The sequence below is a fragment of the Molossus molossus genome, unplaced genomic scaffold (assembly GCF_014108415.1).
Source record: "Molossus molossus isolate mMolMol1 unplaced genomic scaffold, mMolMol1.p scaffold_m16_p_10, whole genome shotgun sequence".
In the NCBI taxonomy this organism is placed as follows: Eukaryota; Metazoa; Chordata; class Mammalia; order Chiroptera; family Molossidae; genus Molossus; species Molossus molossus.
Genome location: NW_023425345.1, coordinates 68,457,386 through 68,465,909, shown reverse-complemented (window position 1 = coordinate 68,465,909; position 8,524 = coordinate 68,457,386). Strand labels below are relative to the sequence as shown.

The window sequence follows — 8,524 nt, the reverse complement described above, 5'->3', positions numbered from 1 at the left end:
ATTAACTGGCTCAAAAATTATATTGAGAGGTCAAGAAGAAGAGTTAGTTACAGCTTTGGAAAAAATTTGAGAACAGATGACCCTAAATGTAGCTAGATTAATAATTCTGAACTTTCCTTGGAGTTGTAATAGCACTCTGAGCTAACCAAAGGGGCTATAAACTCGTGCTCCTTTGAATAGAGTGGTTTTAAAGGATAGATTCTCCAGGGCACCAACTGTATTTTCAAGTATAATCCTAGTATTTGTACCTAGCAATACAGAAGAAAACCAGCAGGGAGAAAGTGTCAAGTACATAGGACATAAAAGGATTTGGCAGCTCTAGAATTCCCAGTGTGAGTCTTTTTCATCAGGAGAATCACACTCTGGCTCAGTCCAAGGTGATGCTGGAGGCAGTGCTGTTGATGGCTTGTGATAAGCAGGAGGCAGCTGTGAAAGTATTGAATCCTGGCTCTCTTCTTTCATCTGTTTGAAGAGAACATGGGACAATAAACTGCTTGCTGATGGCCTTTTCTCAGGATCTTGTTGCAAACAGAGTTGCACCAAGCTAAGGAAGGCAGGGGAGAAAGTTTTTGAGGGTGATGTCTGCAATCTGTCACTATTCACTGTGCGAGTTCCACTGGAGACAAGTACACTTTCTCCAATCCCAGAGTCTACACCTGATCGGGAATTCTTCATTCTGGATTCTGACTGAGGGAAAATATTGATATCCAGTGGGGCATAAGGAGGACCTTTCTGTTTCTGTAACAGCATCTGAGTACTATGCATGTCCTGGAAAGGTACCTGCCCACTGGCCAATTCACATCCTGTAGTCCCAACACGGTAAATATCTGGCTTTACATTACATCCATGTAAACCCTGTATCAGTAGTTCTGGACTCAGCCACTGCTGCACTGATGTGCTGCACTGTGGGGAATCACATACGGCCCAATGCCTCTGTCCGTGCTTAACCAAACTATGCAGATGGGCAGGCCAGAGAAGGTCACTAGGCCATCACCAGAAATGAGGATATGGCTGGCTTTGAAACTCCTGTGATTACAGCCATTTTGGTGGAAATAGTTCAACCCTTTCACTGCTCCAAAGAGAATGTTTATATTTTTTTTATAATTTATTTATTTATTTTTGTTACAGATGTTTCTCCTCCCCATCCACCCCACCCTATACCCGGCTTTGTTGTCCATGTCATCCGTTACACATACATGCATATAAGTTCTGTGGTTTATCTCTTTCCTCCCCCCACCACTACGTCTTCTGAGGGTTGTCAGTCTGTACCCTACTTCCACGTCTCTGGGTCTACCTATTCCTCAGACTGTTATTTTCATTATATTCCACAAATAAGTGAGATCATGTGTTGTTTGTCTTTCTCTGCTTGGCTTGTTTCGCTTATGATAATACTTTCCAGGTCCCTCCATGTCGTCTTAAAGGATAAGGGATCTTTCTTTCTTACAGCTGCAAAGTACTCCATTGTGTATATGTACCACTGCTTTTTTATCCATTCGTCTACTGATGGACACTTGGGCTGTTTCCAGATCTTAGCGATTGTAAATAGTGCTGCTACGAACATGGGGGTACATATATTCTTTCTGATTGTTGTTTCAGGTTTCTTAGGGTATATTTCTAAAAGTGAGATAACTGGATCAAATGGCAATTCAGTTTTTAATTTTTGAGGTAACATCATAGTGTTTTCCATAGTGGCTGCACCAGTCTGCATTCCCACCAGCAGTGTACTAGAGTCCCCTTTTCTCCATACCCTTGCCAACACTTGTTGTTTGATGATTTGTTGATGGCGGCCATTCTGACAGGTGTGAGGTGACACCTCATTGTTGTTTTAATTTGCATCTCTCTTATGATTAGTGATGTTGAGCATTTCTTTATATGTCTCTTGGCCATTTGTATGTCCTATTTGGAGAGGTGTCTATTTAGTTCCTCTGCCCATTTTTAATTGGGTTCTTTGTCTTTCTTTTGTTGAGTTGTATGAGTACTCTATATATTTTGGAAATTAACCCCGATCTGATGTATCATTGGCAATTATGCTCTCCCATAGAGTGGGTTGCTTTTTCATTTTGGTGGATGTTTCTTTTGTGGACCGGGCTTGGGAGTTTAACCCCAAGGGTGCTGCTCATATCTAAGACCACTGCTATCCATGGGTTCCCAGCCTCCCTCTTATGCCTACTCAGTCCTACCAGGATCGAGTCAGTGTCCCTGGTTATATGGTCCTCACAAGCTGCTTTTCTGTTGCTTTTTCCCAACTATTTGTCTTTTTTTTTTTTTTATCCTCACCCAAGGACATTTTTCCATTTTTTGTTCAGGTAGAGTGGGAGGGAGAGAGAGGAACAGAGAGAGAGAGAGAAACATCGACGTGAAAGGAACACATTGAGTGGCTGCCACCCACACAACCGACCAGGGCCGGGGACAAACTGCAACCGAGGTACGCACCCTTAGCGGGAACCGAACCCCGGTCTCTCAGGACCGCAGGCGGATGCTCTAACCGCTGAGCCAAACAGGCCAGGGCCCGACTATTTGTCTTTATTTTAGTTGTAATTCCATTTTAGTCCCGGGAGATGGTCTGTGTAGCTTCCATTCATTGTGTCGCCATTTTGGAATCTCTCTGCTCTCATGTTTTCTGAAGCTGGCCACTGGGTGTGTTGTATCTGGGCCTCTCAGGAGGGACCTTGGTGCAGGCCAATGTCAGACACTGCCTGTGACTGGCCCTGGGCAACCTTTCTGTAGCTATCAGCAATCCACAGTTTGTGGCTGCCTCAGCTGGGCTTGAGTGCACGAAGGAAGGATCATGCTGTGCACCAAGGCCAGCTTTTTCTAGCACTGGGCCCAGGAGCAGGCCAATGAAGTCCCAAACACTCCAAGATCCACCTCCAGCTGCCTCCACCTGCTGGCTGCCTGTTAGGCTCAGTATCTGAAATAGCCACCAAGTCTAGCCACCACCTGCTGGGTACTTGCACAATTTTGTGTTGGGACGGGGTGGTTCTCAGGGAGTCATCAGGGTGATGCCAGCAGAGTTTATTAGACTCAAATAAACCAACTATGTGAAGGAAGGACTCTGCTCCAGTCAGGTGTGTGAAGGAAAAATGGCCCCTGGTCTAGAGCCATAAAACTTAGTCTGTCCCAAATTCTGATAGGAGGACACTGAGCTCAGCAGGATGGGACTATCAGGAATCATGAGGATGGAGCTAGTGGATCTCCTGTGAGGGAGATGTGCCAGTTGGGCTTTAAGGAATGTGTGTGAGTGGGTGGCCCCTGCCTCAGAGCCACACAACTCAGACACTGACACCCTGAGTCTGCCCAGACTTCTACACCATGGCCAAGGCTTCTGACTCCTCAGCAGGGCTAAACTTCACAGAGTGGGGTGAGAAGGCGTCCAGAGGGTGGGGCTATTGCTTTCTCCCAGGCTGATGCCACATGGGAGGGAGTGCTCCACCCAAGAAAGATGTCATCTGTGGTATGGGAGAATACTCAGCACAGGGATCTCGGTGGCTGTCCCTTCAGCTCTCCTTCCCAGAGCCACAAACCCCAAACTCTTACACAACTCTAGTTCACTCAGTACTCCCTCCACCAGAGCCGAGGCTGAGTGCTGCAAATAAAAGTTGTGCATTGGCCCTTTGAGAGGGTGCCTCTGTCTCTAGCAGGCTCCATCTTTCCCTGACAGAAACCAGCTGCTTCCCATAGCCAGAAGTATGTGGGCCCCTCTTCTCGGCTCTGGTGCTCTGGGCTAGGGAGCCCAGGTTGAGGTTGAGACCCCCTACTTCTCAGGGAGACCCCTCCACTCAGCCCCTGGGATATCCCTCTGAAGGCTCAGCCACTGCCTGTAGGAGCGGGGCCAGCCCTTTCCGCATCTCCTCCCTTCCGACCAGTCTCAATGCGTTCTTCTGTAAATCTCCAGTTAAAAGATTTTATTTTAGCTAGTCTTCAGCTGGTTTTTCAGAGCAATTATTCTAGAATTTGGTTGTAATTCCAGTTTGGTCTTAGGAGGAGCTGAGTGTAGCTTCCACTGACTCCTCTACCATCTTGGATTCTCCAAGAAGTATTCTTAAATTGAACTGAGTTGGAGATAGAAAATGTATATGTGCACATTTAGTAGATGGTTAAAAAATTAAACAGAACAGAAAATATTACTGTATGTCTTACATAGCAAGAGTAAATATTGTTTCCTAAAATGTGTTATGTTATTTTAAATGTGTGTGTTTAAGCCCTGGCCGGTTTGGCTTAGCGGTAGAGTGTCGGCCCACAGAACAATGAGGTGCGGGTTCGATTGCGGCCAAGGGCACATACCTCAGTTGAGGTCTGTCCCCAGCCCTGGTCGGGGTTGTGCGGGAGGCAACCAGTCGATGTTTCTCTCTCTTTCCTTTTCTCTCCTTCTCTCTCTCTCCCACTTTATCTCTCTCCCACTCTATCTGAAGATAAATAGAAACCTATCTTCGAGTGAGGATTTTAAAAAATTAAATTAAAAAATAAAATGTGTGTGCTTAAATATCGTTCTTACTATAGGTTGTGATTTTTTTTTAATTTTAAAAACGCTCAAGTAAACATGGACTCACCCCCAAAGGCCAGAGTGGGGTTTTCCGGCGCAGAGCCGACAGGCTCCTGGATCACAGAGCGAGGAAACTGCCAGGTGCGCCCCACTTCTACATCCGCTGCTAGGTGCCCCCAGGAGCCGGCCTGTGCCAACAGGACTGGGTGGTCTGCGGACAAGGTTGAGGGTAACTTTTTATAGTATATCCTTTTGTAAAAATATCCACCTACTCATAAATAAATAAACACATGTATATAAGGGCAAACACACCTTTCTTAAAGTTTACTAATTTCCTGTAGTATGCTAGGCACTGCCTTAGGATTTTACTGAGAGAACCAATAAACTGCGTGAAGAAAAAAATACTGCATCATTAAAAGTCTAAGGTGGCGGGATGGTGAAGAAGCAGTACTATGTGGTGTTCTAGTGACACCCTCCCCAACAAAGGATGTTATTCATTCGTTTGTTCATTTGTTTATATTTATGTTAATTTTGAGACAAGTTAGAGTGAGAATCAAATGAGATAATGCAGGGGAAAGTATTTTGAAAATTAGAATAAGTGATACAATTTTAATGTGAGGTAAAAGCTCAGCGGTCTGTGGTCCTTTAGGGTATGAGAAAAATGAGGACTTTTCTATCACAGAAGGAGTTCGTGGAGGCACTCACAGGATTATATTTGCTTTTGCATATTTGGGGATGGAATTCTAAATAACCTCAAAGGTTGAACTATTTCCCGAAAGTTAGAAATGCTGAAAGGTCAGTGCAGCAAGCCGCAGAGGTTGTTGCTAAGTCTAACAAAGCTTCTGTTTATCATTTGTCTGCACAATATTTTTATCATTGTCCTTCTGGCGGCGTGATCTCAGACAAACAATGCTTTCTTACCTCAGTCTCTTTATTTGTAACTACAGACATATGGAATTATAGACACTGAACCAGACGTAGAAGATTCCTTCCAGTGCTGAGAGTGGGTGGACTACCTCCATCAGCCGAGGTACCTGGGCCCATTTTCCCCTTGAAATCATTAATCAAGTCATTTTCACAAACCTGTTCTCAGATTAGTTTAATCGTGACAGCTACACTGAGACATGAACCTTCCCATGGTTCCCAGATCAAAAGAGAACAATTTCTACTGGAAAGTATTTCTGGCCACTTCTAGAAAGCAATCATTGGCACACTAATGTTCAAATAACGTGAGAAAACCCAATCCACAGACTACTATATTTTACTTGCTGATTTTAGAAAAGCTAAAATCTGTGCCTGCGACAGAAGAGAGACTCTCGTGTGCACATAATTTGAGACGCTCAATACCACCACATAATCACAAATGTCGAGGTCAGGAAGGGAATGTTTGCATTGATTTCTAACAGGCTATAATGACTACCCTTGACTACCCTTCACCTTACCAAAATAATATATCTGTAAATGGGAAAGAAACTGATTTTGTAAAATATTTGAAGAAAATATAAAAGTTTTTAAAAATAATTTGTGGTAATGAAAGGTCTAAGCAACAAGCAACCCCAACATTTTAAAAGAAAGGATTGATGGCCCTGGCCAGTTTGGTTCAGCGGTTAGAGCGTCGGCCTGCGGTCCTGAGAGACCCGGGTTCGGTTCCCGCTAAGGGCATGTACCTCGGTTGCAGTTTGTCCCCGACCCTGGTCGGTTGTGCGGGTGGCAGCCACTCGATGTGTTCCTTTCACATCGATGTTTCTCTCTCTCTCTCTCTGTTCCTCTCCCTCCCTCCCACTCTACCTGAACAAAAAAAAAAAAAAAAAATGGAAAAATGTCCTCGGGTGAGGATTAAAAAAAAAAAAAGAAAACAATATTGTTTAGAAATTAGGTCATGAGTGTAATGAAATCAGAGGTAGAAAAACTAAAAAAAAAAAAAAGAAAAAAAAAAAGAAAGGATTGATGGATTTGACTTTATAAAAATTTCTGGACAAAAAAATTTTTAGAGTGTGATTACATGTAGCCAAAATTAAAATATACTTTAAATATCTTATAATTTTCTTTGTCATTTGTACATCAATAAAGCTGAAAAACATTGAAAGACCAACAACTGATGGGGAAAATATTGGCAGCATATTAATAAATATACATTTAATATCTAAGAAATATAAAAATAGAAATAAGAGTAAACAAAATAATAGAAAAATAGGCAAAAGAAAAGATGCAAAAATAGATAGAGGAACAGCCATAACATCTAAAAAGATATTCAACTTGACTATATAAAAATGATACATTATTGGCCGTTAGATGAGCACATCAAAAAATATAATAATAAGTGTGGGCATATGGGGAAATTGGCATTCAAATATGATTGGTATACGTTCAGTTGCTACTGCCTATTTGGTGAGTAATTAGTGGTTTCGATTAAAATTTGCAATTGCAGTCTTAGACCCAACAATTTTACTCCTAAGTATCTATTTAAAAGAATAATTCATATAAACACACACCAAAATGTATACAAGTTTATTTCAGCGTTCACTGAAATAATACAAAAATATATCATCAAAAAATGATATCTATAGGGTATATGTTAAATAAGGAAATATAAAATGTATAAATAAATATATGTAATACAAAGTATATTATATATATATATAAATGTTATATTTGTGTAATAAAGATACAATTTTTTATAAATATATAAATAAATAAATGTATATATATACATTTTAATGAATTATAATACATTAGTATTTGGATATGCAGAGTAGTCAAGGAATGAGGAAGATGAATACATACCTACACAAAAAGAGCCCCAAGGTGGGCTGGGGCTCTTACAAAAAAGCAAGTCACATTATATGCATGTTGTATGATTATATTGTGCTAATGTAAGCACACCAAAAGAGAAATCCAAAGTGTATAATTGAGTAAGTATATGTATTCCTAGAAGTTCTGAATGAACCTCACTCCTGGGTGAGGTGGATAGATAGTGAAGTAGAGGGAGCATTAACTCTTTAGGTACTTTTGTAATAATAAATATTTACAAGGAAGTGTTAGTGTGTTATTTGCAGGATTTTCAAACTTGAGAATGAAATTAAACAAAACAGGAAAGAAAACAAAAGGGAAGGGAAGTAAAGCTTCTGCATACATCAGGCATTAGAATGTCAGGGTAGGATATATCTGGTCTATTTAATAATGTTTTATCCTTGAGAAGCCTCACTGTCTTCATCTAGATTTTTTTTTTTCTTTCTTTTTTTTTTTTTTGCTAAGAGAAGCAAAGCAGATTGCTTTATAGCCAATCTCTAGAACCAAGTTATTGGAGTCAAACGCTACTCTGTCTTACCAGATGTATGATCTTAGTCCACTTACTAAACCTTTCTAGACTTCAAAGCCCTCATCTGAAAAGGGGGTGGGGGGATAGTAATACCTACTCCATGAAGTTCTAGTGAAGATTAAATACATAAATTCTTGGAACAATATTGACACATGGCAGACACTCAGTAAATGTTAGTTCTTACTATTAAAACCAGTGAGCATCACCTGTATGTTCTGGCTGAGAATAATATAAAAGCGCACTCTCTCTTTCCTTGCTAAGAAAACAGGAAGAGAAGGCTGTGTTGGAACCAACCCAGGTATGAGTCAATCCAGGTAGACAGCACAGCCCTGGCCCCATATGTCCTACAGACCCAACAGATAAGGATCTAAGCCAAAGAGCAAGGAGTGCTTGCACTGCAGCAAAAGGTTTGCCAGTGTTTGAGTGACGTTTCAAGTGCTTTCAACCTAGTCGGAACTCAATAAATGTGTATCCATCCACTTGGTAGCAACGTTATAATGTAGCATGTCTATTTGGGCTCAAGTTCTGATTTATAAGCCATGTGGTATTAGACAAAAACTTTAATCCTATATTTTCTCATCTGAAAATATGTGGGCTGGAATGCCTCCTTTTTACTGTTGTAAGTTAAAAATAGTATTTGCTCCCTGGCCAGTTTGTCTCAGCCATTAGAGCGATGGCCCGTGGACCAAAGAGTCGTGGGTTTGATTCTGGTCAAGGGCACA

General features: G+C 41.4%; 1 pseudogene; it reads right to left on the bottom strand.

Annotated features, from left to right (window-relative positions):
- Positions 1-318: 318 nt before the first annotated feature.
- On the bottom strand, positions 319-1,091 carry LOC118623736 (annotated as a pseudogene).
- Between the last annotated feature and the right edge of the window lie 7,433 nt (positions 1,092-8,524).